Source organism: Monodon monoceros, unplaced genomic scaffold, assembly GCF_005190385.1.
Source record: "Monodon monoceros isolate NGI ecotype Baffin Bay Population unplaced genomic scaffold, NGI_Narwhal_1 Super_Scaffold_2, whole genome shotgun sequence".
NCBI classification, from domain to species: Eukaryota; Metazoa; Chordata; class Mammalia; order Artiodactyla; family Monodontidae; genus Monodon; species Monodon monoceros.
This window is the reverse complement of record NW_021703776.1, coordinates 93531863-93545875: the sequence shown is the minus strand read 5'-3', so window position 1 is coordinate 93545875 and position 14013 is coordinate 93531863.

Below are 14013 nucleotides of genomic sequence, written 5' to 3'. Positions count from 1 at the left end.
AATTATATAAAGAAATAAATGCAATATCATATCCGAAAATGCTGTGTAATACCCAGTATTATTATTCAATTCGCAGTTCTGACAGGTTAACCTAAGGCCATTTTCCCTATATGTCCCCTTCCAGGTTTCCAGGCACATCTCTCACGGGCCTTGGTTTATGCATGCCGTCTCCTTCCTTCAACTTGATCAAATATTTAATCACACCTAAGACTACCTCTTTGTCTCCTTCTCAGACCCCACTGATCTTTCTTTTCTCTGGTGTCTTATTGCCTTTGTCACTGGTATTTCTCACAGCCACAAGCATGTGTAGCCATGTATAACATAAAGCATGCAGTGCAGACCTTCTCTGACACGTATAAGCTGGTCCTGGGCCTGTCCCTGTGAAGATCTGCTAGAAATTTGATACTAGATTTCCTGTGAGACCAAAAGTCTCATCGCCAATCCTTCAAAACATACCCACTTAGGAAAGTTAGGAAGATGGTTTCCAGAAAGCATCACGACAGTAAAAGCCATCTGCCCTCTAAATGTCTCCTTAAGGAATGTGCATGTGCAAAATATAGTATATTTAATTGTTAGGCAGCTGAACCTATTTATAAATCAAGAATAGAAGAGTGCATAGGCAAGCGCAGTTTTACTGACAACTAAGAGCATTTGGGATGCAGAATGCTATTCGGGAAGCTAAGAGTTTTAAGCCAGGCATTCTAAATACAGGTAGAAACACAGAGTATCCCAGAAGGACAGATTCACTAGGCCAGGATGTCTCAAGTGGAGTTGCAAGGTCAATGCTTTTAAAATGCACACAACCGAAATAAATTAATTAATTTAATTAAATGCACACAATGAATAAGAGCAGTCCTAATGATTTTTAGTTATTTTTCTTAAGTAAGCAATTCTAATTGATCTCCTCAGGTAGTGTGTGTAAAGTGTAGTGCATAAGTACACGTTCCGCCTAATCATTTCCAACAGCTTGAGGCCAGACAAGAGAGAGGAAGAAAATGGGCAGTGACCTTTGCTACTTAAAACATCTCTACACACCTCCAAGGATTTATATCCACCAGGTGCCAGAAAGTCTTCTTCAAGGGCGCACAACATAAAGTACGAAGTTAGAAAGTAGTGAAGAAAAAGAAGAAGAAGAAAAAAAGGAAGGAACAAGGGCAATGGCAAAAAAATAAATTCTGAAATGAGAAGAGGGATGCGATCACGAGGTTCTTTCCATATGCTGGCTGCAGACGGACTGAGGGTCAATTATGTGCCAGGTGCCGTGCTAGGCGTACAAACAACAGCAAGGACAGCAACCACTGTAACAACCACAACAATAACAGCACGCACTTAGGCAAAGCTCAGCATGGGGTGCTAAGCACAATACCTCTTACCCCACTTAATCTTCACAATAAACCTGTGAGGAATGTACATTATTATCCCATTTTTCAGTTAAGAAAACTGAGGCCAACTGGATGTTAGATTTTCCACCTCCTAAACTGCAGAAAGCTTCTTGCAATGCAAGTATTTTATTATTTGAATACAGCCCTGCCCCCTACTTACATCCTTGCAGTGCATCACTTGCTCCCTCAGGAGCCCCCGCTTGGTGCATCTACAGCCTCTTCAGGTCAGCCTCCAACTCCATCCCCCACTTTAAGTCCTTGGGCCACCATTTTCTTCTTCCATTACATCATATCATCAAATTGTGTCTGTCTGTCTGTCCATCTGCATATGTGTATACACACACACGTTTTGTGTATGTGAGATATATATATGTATTATATATTTGTGTAATAGAACATTTCCAGAGCCTTCTCAAAGAATTGTTAACAGTGGTTGGTGTTAGGACATAGAATTGGGGGAAGGCAGAAGTCTTTTATAACTGTCTTTTTCTCCATGAATATGTATTACTCTTATCATTTAAAAAAAAGGAAAAGAAAGGAGAGAAATGACAGAGACATCATCTCTTTTTCCTTATATCAGAGTGTTTTCTTGCACTGAATACTGGGTGCAAGTGGTCTACAGCTTTCCCAAATTTACTCCTCTCTTAGTCCCACTTGCATCTGCTTGTCAGGACAAAAGAATCTCTTATCCGTGGGACTGCAGGCATGATGGAGGGTAGGGTGGGAAGGGAGGTGGGGGTGGGTGAAGTCCCAGCAAGGCCCAGGGATGTTTGTGGCAAAGCCAAGGAAGAGCAGCTCCCTGCTCTGCCCAGGGGCACCCACACCCCGCGCCCCACCCCTCCAGTCTACCCCTCATCCCCCTCCCTACGCCCACCTCCACAATGGAAGGGATGAACTTAAAGCCACAAATAACCCCCCTTTTCCTGCTTTCTTCCTGACATCAGAACATCATCGTCTGTGCACTTTTCTCTTCCATTCCCCAACCTCAGTTCAACCAATATTTACCAATAATGTCTATGTTATAGGCACCCGGGATATAAAGATAAATAAGCCCAGTTCTTTCCTTCAAGTTACTCGATCTAGAGTAAAAACACTTAAGTAAGTATTTTAGTATAATCAAGTAAGTGCTAAGATGAGATTACAAAGTTTTCACCCACCCAATAGTGCTGGCTTGGTGTGGCTACACTAATTACAATAGCTGGGTGGACTTCTCATTACTTAAACCTCATTATTATTATCCCACCAGGTCTGAAGCAGCAGTGAGGATTCCAGGACTAGGGGAGCAAAGCCTGCATAGGGCATTTAGGGAACAGAGGTCAAAAGAGGCATGGGGGCTCCCCTGGTGGCGCAGTGGTTAAGAATCCGCCTGCCAATTCAGGGGACACGGTTTCGACCCCTGGTCCGGGAAGATCGCACATGCTGTGGAGCAACTAAGCCCGCGGGCCACAACTACTGAGGCTGCATGCTACAACTACTGAAGCCCGCGCGCCTAGAGCCCATGCTCCACAACAAGAGAAGACACTGCAAAGAGAAGCCCGTGCACCTCAAGGAAGAGTAGCCCCCGCTCGCCGCAACTAGAGAAAGCCCGCGCGCAGCAACGAAGACCCAACGCAGCCAAAAATAAATAAATTTTTAAAAAGAGAAGAAGAGGCACGGAAGTCTCCATACACCCCAAGGTCTGAGCCAGATAGGCGCCCAAAGAGCCTGCCAGCATCAGTCAGGCAGAGATGTGTGGTGGTTACAGGGGCAGAACGAGGCAGATGGTCAGATGGCAAAGAGTCAGCAGCCAAGGGAGCTGGGAAGGGCAGGCAGGAAAAGAGGCCCAGGGTACCAACAGTAGCACAGGCAGGTTGCTGGCGCTGAGGCCACCGCTAGCGGAGCATCTGCTGCTTTCTTTCCCCCTGAACCCAGGGGAAGCCAAAAAATCAGAGAGAGCCAGGGCTAGAAGCTAGATTGTTTGTCACTGAAAATAGCCGACTGAGTCACTATAGGAAGTAGGCATGTCAGGGAGTGGGGACGTTAAATACAGATAAATAACCTAGTTGCCTCCCCACCCCAGTCCCTTTAATAAGGTGGTCCTAATGTAAAGAAACCCACCAAGCTAGCCTGACGCAGGAAGTGAGTGCCCCCGAGCCAACCCTCAGAGCTTGCTCAAGGTTCCCCAAGCACCTTCCTGCCACCCATTTAGTTGTTGTTGACCTTGCCATCCAGAGATATGCTGCTTCAGAACATGGCAAATGGGCGCCCAGTCTCAGAAAAAGGGACGGGGACCCACCTCGAACAGCAGGTGGCTTCATACCGAGGCTTCTCAGCATGCTTGAGAGAGCTGGAGACAGGCCTTCTGTTCCCATGTGTGAGATGCTACCAGAGGACACTTAGGCCACAGAGCAACCTACCCGTTTCCAGCACAGCAGAGGAGGCCTAGCACAGTGCCTGCCACCAAGCCAGGACCTCAGATACACTTACTGACTGAAATAGAGTTCCAGAACCATTGAAATCTCGTACTAGATCAAGGGAGATCCTGCGTTTGATAAAGCTTAAAGGCTTTCTATAACATCTTGGATCATTCATTTGTTTACTCAACAAGTATTTATTAAGGATCTACCAGGTGTGGGACACTTTGGTAGGTGCTGGAAATGTAATACTGAGCAAAACCAGACGTGATCTCAAGCTCTCACGGAGGGTCCATGCCCTCAGGGAGTTGGCCAGGGGAGATATTAATCAAATAATCACAAACAAAATGTAAAACTGCCACTGTTACCAGAACCTCAGGAGAAAGATTGATGATGCAAGTGCTTGAGCACATAACTACCTGGGAGATGTGTCCTGGCTGGGGAGCTCCAGGGAGGGATGTGCAAGCTGAGATCTGAAAGATTAGGAGGCCTTAACCAGGCAAAGTGGGAGGGGAAGCATTCCACGCGGAGGGAGCAGCATTTGCAAAGCCCTGGGATGGCTCTGAGCACAGCCTGTCCCTTGCTTGCACTGAAGGAGGCAGGCATGACTGGGGTGTCTGAGAGCGAGGTGTAGACACAGGCTGTGGCAGAGCTGGACAGGTGGTTGTGCAGGTGCTGATCATGTTAAAGCATTTTGACTTTGTCCTGAGAACAGGGAGGAGTTGCTGCAGAGTTTCAGGTTGAAAAGAATGGCATGAAAAGGCTTGAGAGCTTTGAAAATCTCCCAGGATTTCCAATCTTGGGACAGTGTGGAGAATAACAGAAAGGTCCAGTACAGATGTGGACAGACCAGTTCAGAGGCGATGGTAGAGCTCTAGGTGCAATGGGGAGGTTTGTGGAGGTGGATAGACTAGAGGGCTAGAGAGGACATGAAATCATCGACGGAACCGAGTGATGGATTGAGTTTGGGGCTGGGGGTTGTTAGGCGGGGAGAAAGAGACATCAGGGATCCAGCGCAGCTTCCGGCTCAGAAGGTGGTGCTCTCTGCTGAGAGGAGCAGGTCTGGGAGGAAGACTGTGTGTTTTGCTGTGGACGTGCTGAGAAAAAGAGGGTGTATGGTAAGCAGTGGGATATCCAGGTCTAGAGCAGAGAAAACAGGACTGTGCTGAGAATCCACATTTATGAGTCATCGGCCTCCAAGTAGTGATTCGAATCTGTTATTGGATGACAAAGTCACCTAGCGAGTATTACCTGAGAAGCTGAGAAGGCTTAGGATGGGCTTTGATGGATGATAGTGTTTGATGGATAGTTGGAAGAGGTAGGCCTGACTCTCACAGTAAGGAAGCCCTTCCGCAGACTCCATAGACTACGCTTTCCAAGCCTCCATGTCTCCTCCAACAGGAGTGAAGAAAGGACCCCTCTTTCCCTCTAATCCTCTTACACTCACTGCCTTGCCTCCATGTGCCCTGCCCCGAGACCACCAGAACTAATTACATTAAGCCCCTTAACCCCGATTTGTCAGTCAGCCTTTCCCTCTCTACTTGGTCCTTCTCATCAGTATACTGTTAGGCTATTGTTTGCCCCACCTTAAAAAAAATTTTTCCCCTCCCTGCCACTCCATTTCTCTGCTCATTTTTGCACAAAACTTGAGTTTTCTATACTTGCTATCTCTGGTTTCTCTTCTCTCATTTTCTCTTAACTTGCTGCAATTATCTTTTTTTATATAAATTTATTCATTTTTGGCTGTGTTGGGTCTTCGTTGCTGTGCATGGGCTTTCTCTAGTTGCGGCGACTGGGGGCTACTCTTCGTTGCGGTGTGCAGGCTTCTCATAGCAGTGGCTTCTCTTGTTGCGGAGCACAGGCTCTAGGCGCACGGGCTTTAGTAGTTGTGGCACACAGGCTCAGTAGTTGTGGCTCACAGGCTCTAGAGCGCAGGCTCAGCAGTTGTGGCGCACGGGCTTAGTCGCTCCACGGCACGTGGGATCTTCCTGGACCAGGGCTCAAACCCGTGTCCCCTGCATTGGCAGGTGGATTCTTAACCACTGTGCCACCAGGGAAGTCCTGCAATTATCTTTTACCCCTACCACTTCACCGAAATTACTCTTCTCAAGGTCAGCAATGACCTCCATGTCGCTAAACACAATAAACGCTCGGTTCCCACTTTTCTTGACATATCAGCTATATTCGATTCAGTTGTTTGCTCTCTCCTTTGTGAAACAGTCGTTGGTTACCTCACTTTCTGCATATCACATACTCCTACTTTTCCGTCAACCTCACTGGTCCATGTTTCTCAGTCTCCTTGTTTGTCTACAACTTCTCTGCTAAGCCTCTAAATGTTGGGGTGCCCCAGGGTTGAGTCCTGGTACCTCTTCTCTTCTTTTACTCTTTCTTTGCTGATTATACCCAGTCTTAAGCCCCTAAATGCCATCCATATGCTAATAATTCCCGAATTTATATCTCTGTGTTGGACCTTTCCTATGACCTAACAACACATATATCCAAACTCTTACTCACAACTCCCACTTGATTATTTTTTTAATATTTATTTATTTATTTGTTTATTTGGTTGCACCGGGTCTTATTTGCGGCTTACTGGCTCCTTAGTTGCGGCTCACTGGCTCCTTAGTTGTGGCACACGGGCTCCTTATTTGTGGCATGCAAAATCTTAGTTGTGGCATGCATGTGGGATCTAGTTCCCTGACCAGGGATCGAACCCGGACCCCCTGCATTGGGAGCATGGAGTCTTAAACAACTGCTCCACCAGGGAAGTCCCTCCCACTTGATTACTGAATAGACATTTCAAATGAAATATGTCCAAAACTTAATTCCTACTCTTTCCCCCTAAAACTTGTTCTACCCATAATCTTCTTCATGTCACTACTAGAAATTCTATTCTTTGGCTCAGGCCAAAAACTTTGGAGTCATCATCAACATCGCTCTTTCTTGGGTGCTCCAAATCCATCACATCCTGTTGATTCTGTCTTCAAAACATTTCCAGAAACTGACCACTTCTCACCATTTCCACCACTGCCTTTTTGGTCAAAGACTCCATCATTTCTTCTGACTTACTGCAATAGCTCACATCCCTACAATCTACTCTCAATATAGCAGCCAGTGTTATCCTTTCATCTTACTTCAGAGCATGTTATTCTGATCAAAACTCTTCTTCCCTATTTCACTCAGAATGAAAACCACAGTTTTTTTTTTTTAATATAATGTCTTTTTTCATTTTCATTATTTTGGAAATAATAGGTAGGCATAAGTGCTTTGATGTATATTTTCTATAATATACCTATGTCTTATATATTAACATATATATAAACATATATATGTGTGTATATATATGAAGTAAATATTTTAAGTATGATTCAAATTTTCAATGTCTGTTTTAAATTGACTGCAATTTTTTTCTTTGCCTTTTGACCTCCTTCACCCTTTTCTCCCACTCCTTACCCCCCACCTCTGGCAACCACCAATCTGTTCTCTGCATCTGTGAGCTTGTTTTTTGTTTTGGGTTTTTCTTTTTAGATTCCACATATAAGAGAGTTCATATGGTGTTTGTCTTTCTCTGTCTGACAAATTTCACTTAGCATAATGCCCTCAGGATCCACCTATGTTTCCACAAACGGCAAGATTTCCTTTTTTTTTTTTGGCTGAATAATATTCCATTTTATATATATATATATATATATATATATATATATATATATATATATACCACAATTCTTTATCCAGTTATCTATTGATGGACACTTAGGTTGTTTCCATATCTTGGCAATTGTAAATAATGCTGCAATGAATATGGGGGTGCAGATATCTTTTCGAGCTAGTGTTTTCATTTTCTTAGGATAAATACCCCAAAGTGGAATTGCTGGGTCATATGGTCATTCCATTTTTAATTTTTTGAGGAATCTTCATACTGTTTTCCATGGTGGCTACACCAGTTTACATTCTCACCAACAGTGCTCAGGGGTTTCCTTTTATCCACATGCTTGCCAACACTTGTTATTTCTTATCTTTTTGATAATAGCCATTCTAACAGGTATAAGGTGATATTTCATTGTGGTTTGGATTTGCATTTCCCTGGTAATTAATAACGTTGATCATCTTTTCATGTACCTGTTGGCCACCTGTATGTCTTCTTTGGAAAAATCTCTATTCACATCTTCTGCCCATTTTTCAATCGAGTTTTTTGCTTTCTTTGCTATCGAGTTGTAGGAGTTTTTTATATATTCTGGGTATTAGACCTTATCAGATATATGATTTTCAGATATTCTCTCCCATTCCAGAGGTTGCCTTTTCATTTTGCTGTTTCCTTTGCTGTGCAGAAGCTTTTCAGTTTGATGTGGTCCCACTTGTTTATTTTTGCTTTTGTTGCTTTTGCTTTTGGTGTCAGATTCAAAAAATCATCTCCAAGACCAATGTCAAGGAACTTAAGACCTGTGTTTTCTTCAAGGAGTTTTATGGTTTTAGCTCTTACATTCAAGTCTTTAATCCATTTTGAGTTAACTTTTGTGTATGGTGTAAGACAGTGGTCGTGTTTCATACTTTTGCATGTCACTGCTCGGTTTTCTCACCACTATTTATTGAAGACTGTCCTTTCCCCACTGTATATTCTTAGCTCCTTTGTCAGGGAGCAAAGTTACAGCAGAGTACAAGGCTCTCCCCAGACTGGCCCCACCTATTCTCTGAGCTCATCTCCTATGACTCATTCTGCTTCAGCCACACTGTTCTCTCTGCTCTCCTTCCAATGTGCAAAGCACACTCCCACCTCTGAGCTTTGCCCTTGCTGTTCCCTCTGCTTGGAAGGCTCTTCCCCAGACACCTGCCTTGATCACTCTAGTATCTCCTTTTTGTCTTTCTTCAAATGTCACCTTCTCGGTGAGGCCATCCCTGACCACTGTATTTAGAACTACATATACCAACACGCTTTACTGGTTATCCTCCTTTCCTTCACTTTTCTTCATATCATTTATCACCTTAAATATATTATTCAGTCCTGGGTTTCAGCACCAAAACCCACTACATCACTTATCTAATTCGTTTATTGCTGTCTCCTTTCTACTATTTCTCACTAGACCCTAAGCCCCATAAAGGCATGAGTTTCAGCCTCCACCACCTAGAATAGTACTGATATATAGTAGGAGCTCAATAAATACCTGTAATATAGAATGAATGGATGGATGGAATGAACTAACGAGCAGTCAGAAAGGCAGGTAGAAAACCAGGAAAGAGTGGGGACAAGGGAGTGGTCAACAGTGTGGAATGCTCCTGGTGTGCAAAGATTAGAAATGAACAAAATCTACTGACATAGAGGATATAGGAGACCCCTGTGCGAGCTGTTTCAGGGGAGTGAAGATGCCAGATTGGAGTGGGATGAGGACTGAATGGAGGTGAGGAATTGAAGATGAATGTCAGCAGCTCTTTCAAGAACGTTGGCTGTGAAGGAAACTTGAGAGATACAGGGAGAGAAGGATCAGGTGGCAAATTCCAGCTCTTACCTCAGAATGCAGAAATTACTCCTACTCCTTCCCTAAACCCGGTTTTCTGGTCACTGTGGCTAGAAGAAGTGACTGCCTGATTGTTACCTATTTGATTCTTCCTTGCTCTGTCAGTGGCTCTGGGATTTATGAGTGCTGAGAACTCACTTGATCTCCAAAGATCCCATCTGGTCCAGCTCTCTGGGATTGATGAACTCCAGTGTTGACTGCCTACCTGGCCTCTGACTTATGGTTGCCCAAACTCTAGGCCTGCTTCCTTGGTCCTGGTATCCTGCCTGGTCTGCTGCTGCCTGTGACCAGGACATGATGACGGTACCCCGAGCCCCTGCGTATGCTTTGGGGCAGGAAGCAGTAAAGCACTGACACCGTTCCAGGTCCTCTGGATTAAACCCTCCCCTTCTCTAAGAGAGACGTAGGAGCCCATCAAGCCCAGAACCCAGGCTTTTCTCATCAGAATGTTTGGATAATACCCCCAAATCTGAAGTGATTCTGTTCCAGACTTTCCCACAGTCCTGTTTCTCCAAGAAAAGACAAGGCAAATGCATTCCCTTGATAATCTAAAGAATAGACTATTAGAGTCACCAGGGAAACATTTGTTCAAGCATTCTTCTCTGCTGAATGGGAGCCTTAGGATCCTTCCTGCGAAATGTGTACTCAGTCATGCTGACCCGCCCATGGAAGCTTTAGCTCATGCATGGAGGTGTGTATCTGGGGACAGAACCAAGGTGGGCAGGGGTGAGTGGGGAGCCACCACTGCCCACGTTGCTAAGCTTCCTTATCGTACTCCACACTGGAATGAGCTCACCTTAAATCCCTAATATTTTGCAAAGGTTTCAAACCTCATCTAAAAAGTCAAACGCACAATAGCCTGTTCTGGTGTAAAAGGTTTTCTCTTCCTTGGTGTTCAACACAACAGAGGTTGATCAAATGAGACCTTCAGGCTCATTTGAAACCAGAGAATTTCTGCTATGGAGCGTGTCATTCTGCATAACCAGCCGCCCTGAGAAGTCCTTCCTTCCTCAGTAAACTTGTTCTGCTCAGGAAACCCCCTGCCCCGGCATAACAGCCAGGAACCTCATTTACTAATTACACGGGGAATCCAGAGGATGGCGGGTGTGGGAAAGAGAGCTCCACAGACCACCAGCACAGATTCTGTGGCCACTTCCTACTCTGTGGAAATACAACTTACACACTACCGACATTCCCACCGTGGACCCATCCACGACTTAAGTCTGAGTCTTCCTTGATGTGTCAGCAACCCAACCCCCAAGCCCCATTCTTCGTCTTCCTGTTCACTGGGTATTGAGGAAATTAATCCCTTTTAAAAGAATACAGACTTCCATCACCTTTCTCAGACACTTCTGATTTCCACCCAGACCCCACGCTATTCCAGGCAAGTCAGTGCCAAACAATCTACCCCAGCCCTTTTACCGAGCTCCTCTGGTGTCAGCACACCCACTTCTGGTGCCTTAAGCAGATAGGGCCTCCCATGAGCCACTAAGGGCTTCCCGCAAGCTGACTAAACTTGGAAGCAGCCTGAATCACCTACTTGTTGTGTCGAGATACAGACTCAGATACGATACACAGATGTTTCTGTGACAGTACAGGTCTTTGGTGTCATGTTTTAGAGCTGCCTCTCCAGTTTTGGGGGGCAGGCCTGCCTTTGGTGTGTCTCTTTCAGTCCTGCAGATAAAAAGGGACATATCTTTGTTCTTGGGGACCCAGTCTTCAAAATGGGATGGTGAGTATCTTGCTTGGTCCTTTAAGTTGGTACTATTAAGCTCTTGCAGAATTAGAGACTTCCACCCCACTATCACCACCAAATATGTATTTAGAGGCCAGGGGCTCTTAAACTTTTTTGTGCCCTGGATCCCTTGGCAATCTGGAAAATCCATGGTTTCCCTCTCAGAATAATATTAAATGCATAAAACAAAATACAGATTACAAAGGGTACCAATTATATAAAAATAGTTATAAAATTGTGGTATAGTAGTATATCTGCTTCTTTATAAAAGCATTAAATAAGTACACGTAGAGGCAGGTTCAATACTACTATAATTTCAAAGTAGTGACGAACATAAAGAATGTTGTAGAAAATCTGCAACAACTGTTGTGTAATAGAAACATCTGCAATTTTCATGGCTGATAAAGACACAGTACAATACCTCTAATGCAACTATGGTTTGCTGCCTACATGCCTAATTTAAGTGGATGGGGAATTTCAGTTACAAGTTAGTGAACATAATTTTTTTTCCCATCCAAAGTTATGGATTCTGGATTCCGTCCATGAATCCTGGGACAAGAGTCCCCATTTTAGGCAGTACTGGCTCTCAGCTTGGTTTGTCCTTCTGTCCAAGACCTGTCCACGGGAGATTAGGAGCACGAAGCAGCAACCACAGAGAGGATGGAAGCACAATTTCACCTTGGTGTTGTGTCCCAAAGAGAGCCAATAAGGAAGTGCCAGTGTCATGCTGGGGCATTCTGCCAAAGTCCTATATTTTTAGACTTTGGAAATGGACTGATTTATATTGTAATTTCATTGAGAGTCAATCTGTAACTGATGAGTGGAATTGGACGTTTGTAAAATATAAGCTTTCTTCAAGGAATCCCATAAATTATTTGGGATGGAAAGCCTGACAAAAGGCAGGAGAAGAATCTATGTGTGTGTATGTTTGTGTGTGTGTGATTTTTAAACAAAAACTGATACACTGTAATTCTTATAGCCTGCTTTTTTATAATATCACAATGTATCATGAATAATTTTCAACAAATACAGTTATAAGATAGTATTAATGGCTGCATGATATTCTATTATAGGCATATAGCATAATTTATTTAATTAAGCCCCAGGTTTGAACATGTGGGCTGTGTACAATCTTTATAATTATTATGAAATTGTACGCTGATGGATGCTGTAGATTTCATCTTCGTCCACATTCTATTTTTATTTTCTTAGACTATTTCTATAAATGGAATTGCTGTGTCACAATTTAGTAACAATAGTAATGCATGTTTTGAAGATTTTTTGATCTGTACTGTCAAATTGTCCTCCAGAAAGGTTGTTCCTGTTCATAACAGAACTAGAATCTTTGACCTTGGCTCAGAACACAGCAAAGAGACTGGAAGAATGTCTCTAAATGGTGAGAAGTAAGAAGATTCAGTACAAGAAGCAGGAAGGAAGCATGCCAGTGTTGTGCCTATGATAGTCTCCTTTTCTCTGATGCTGGAAATACCTTTAAGACAGAATATGGGATGGGACTGAGTCTTCTAGACCTGGGATCCCTTGTGTTGACTTGACTTAAACCATTTGGATAAATCCAGCCTTATACAGCTGTGCTAAGGGGACCCAAGGAAGGGTTTGTATCCATGTTTGGACCAGATTAATACTGAGAATAGTGGAATCAGAAAGCACCCCAAGGGCTTCCCTGGTGGCGCAGTAGTTGAGGGTCCGCCTGCCGATGCAGGGGACACGGGTTCGTGCCCCGGTCCGGGAAGATCCCACATGCCGCGGAGCGGCAGGGCCCGTGAGCCGTGGCCGCTGAGCCTGCGTGTCCGGAGCCTGTGCTCCGCAACGGGAGAGGCCACAACGGTGAGAGGCCCTCGTACCGCAAAAAAAAAAAAAAAGAAAGAAAGAAAGAAAGAAAGAAAGCACCCCAAGGGAAGAGCAGTTTCAGGTGAGAAGGCATGAGCAGAACTGGCCACCTGGTCCATTACGGCTGACCTGGAGTCAGTGCCCTCTCTGCTCACACAATAGGGCTTTGGGAGCATTACTGTAGTAATGAAGGCTGTTTCTTCTTTTATCTTTTTTTTTTTAACCATCTTTCCATTTTCTTTCTTTTGCAGCTAGACACTATATTCCAGGAGGGCAGAAACCACTTAGTACCTCTTTTGTATAACCAACAAAAGCTGACCTGGGGGGTGGAAAATACTTTCTAATTCCCTCCACTGTCAAAATAAGAGAGCAGATCCTGCCACAAAGTGTACTGGACAATTAAAATCTAAGCCCACCCACCACTGGCCTTTCTCTCTTCTCTCTCATGGTTCTATAGATGTAGACTTGGTTTGTTTCTTCATGCACAGAGACCAAAGATTAGTTCCCTTTCCATCATCCTATCTCCTAGATCTGCGATTAAATTATTAGTATCTTCCCCTACATCTCTCATCTGGGATTCCACAGAAGGCAGTGGTTACCACCCTAAAGTTTAGCTTCCTATTCATAATCTAAAGATCAAAAACTTGCATCCGTTAAGACTTGGTCTCTCTCCCTGTTCCAGGTCCTCACCAGGGCCCCCTGGCCCACTGCCCTACTACTCCCTGTCCAACCTCAGGAGGGACATAAGATCAGGTGGGCAGCAAACAGATCCTAGATTAGCATTTGCTTCTGACATTGGTGCTCACCAGGTCGGCTCCCTCGAACTTTGGGGTACTGCTTAGATAAAAGGGTCTCCTTTTCTCATGCGACTTTTCTGGATTCCACTTCTTGCCTGCTGTAACTGTAGTGCCCACCTAACCCTTGCCACTTAGATGTCTCTCTGTCTCTTACCCAAGAGGCCCTTGGTACCTACCCCATCCGACCCCACTAGCCCGAGGGCAATCCACCCCGCTCTTGCCCGCCTCTGACATCCTTGCGCTCATTTGTCAGAGAAGGCCAAGGCTCAGAAAAGTTACACTGGATATAAAATTGTCTCCTAGCCAGCCTCGGGTCCTGACATTTTTATTTCCCTCGAGATGGGATCG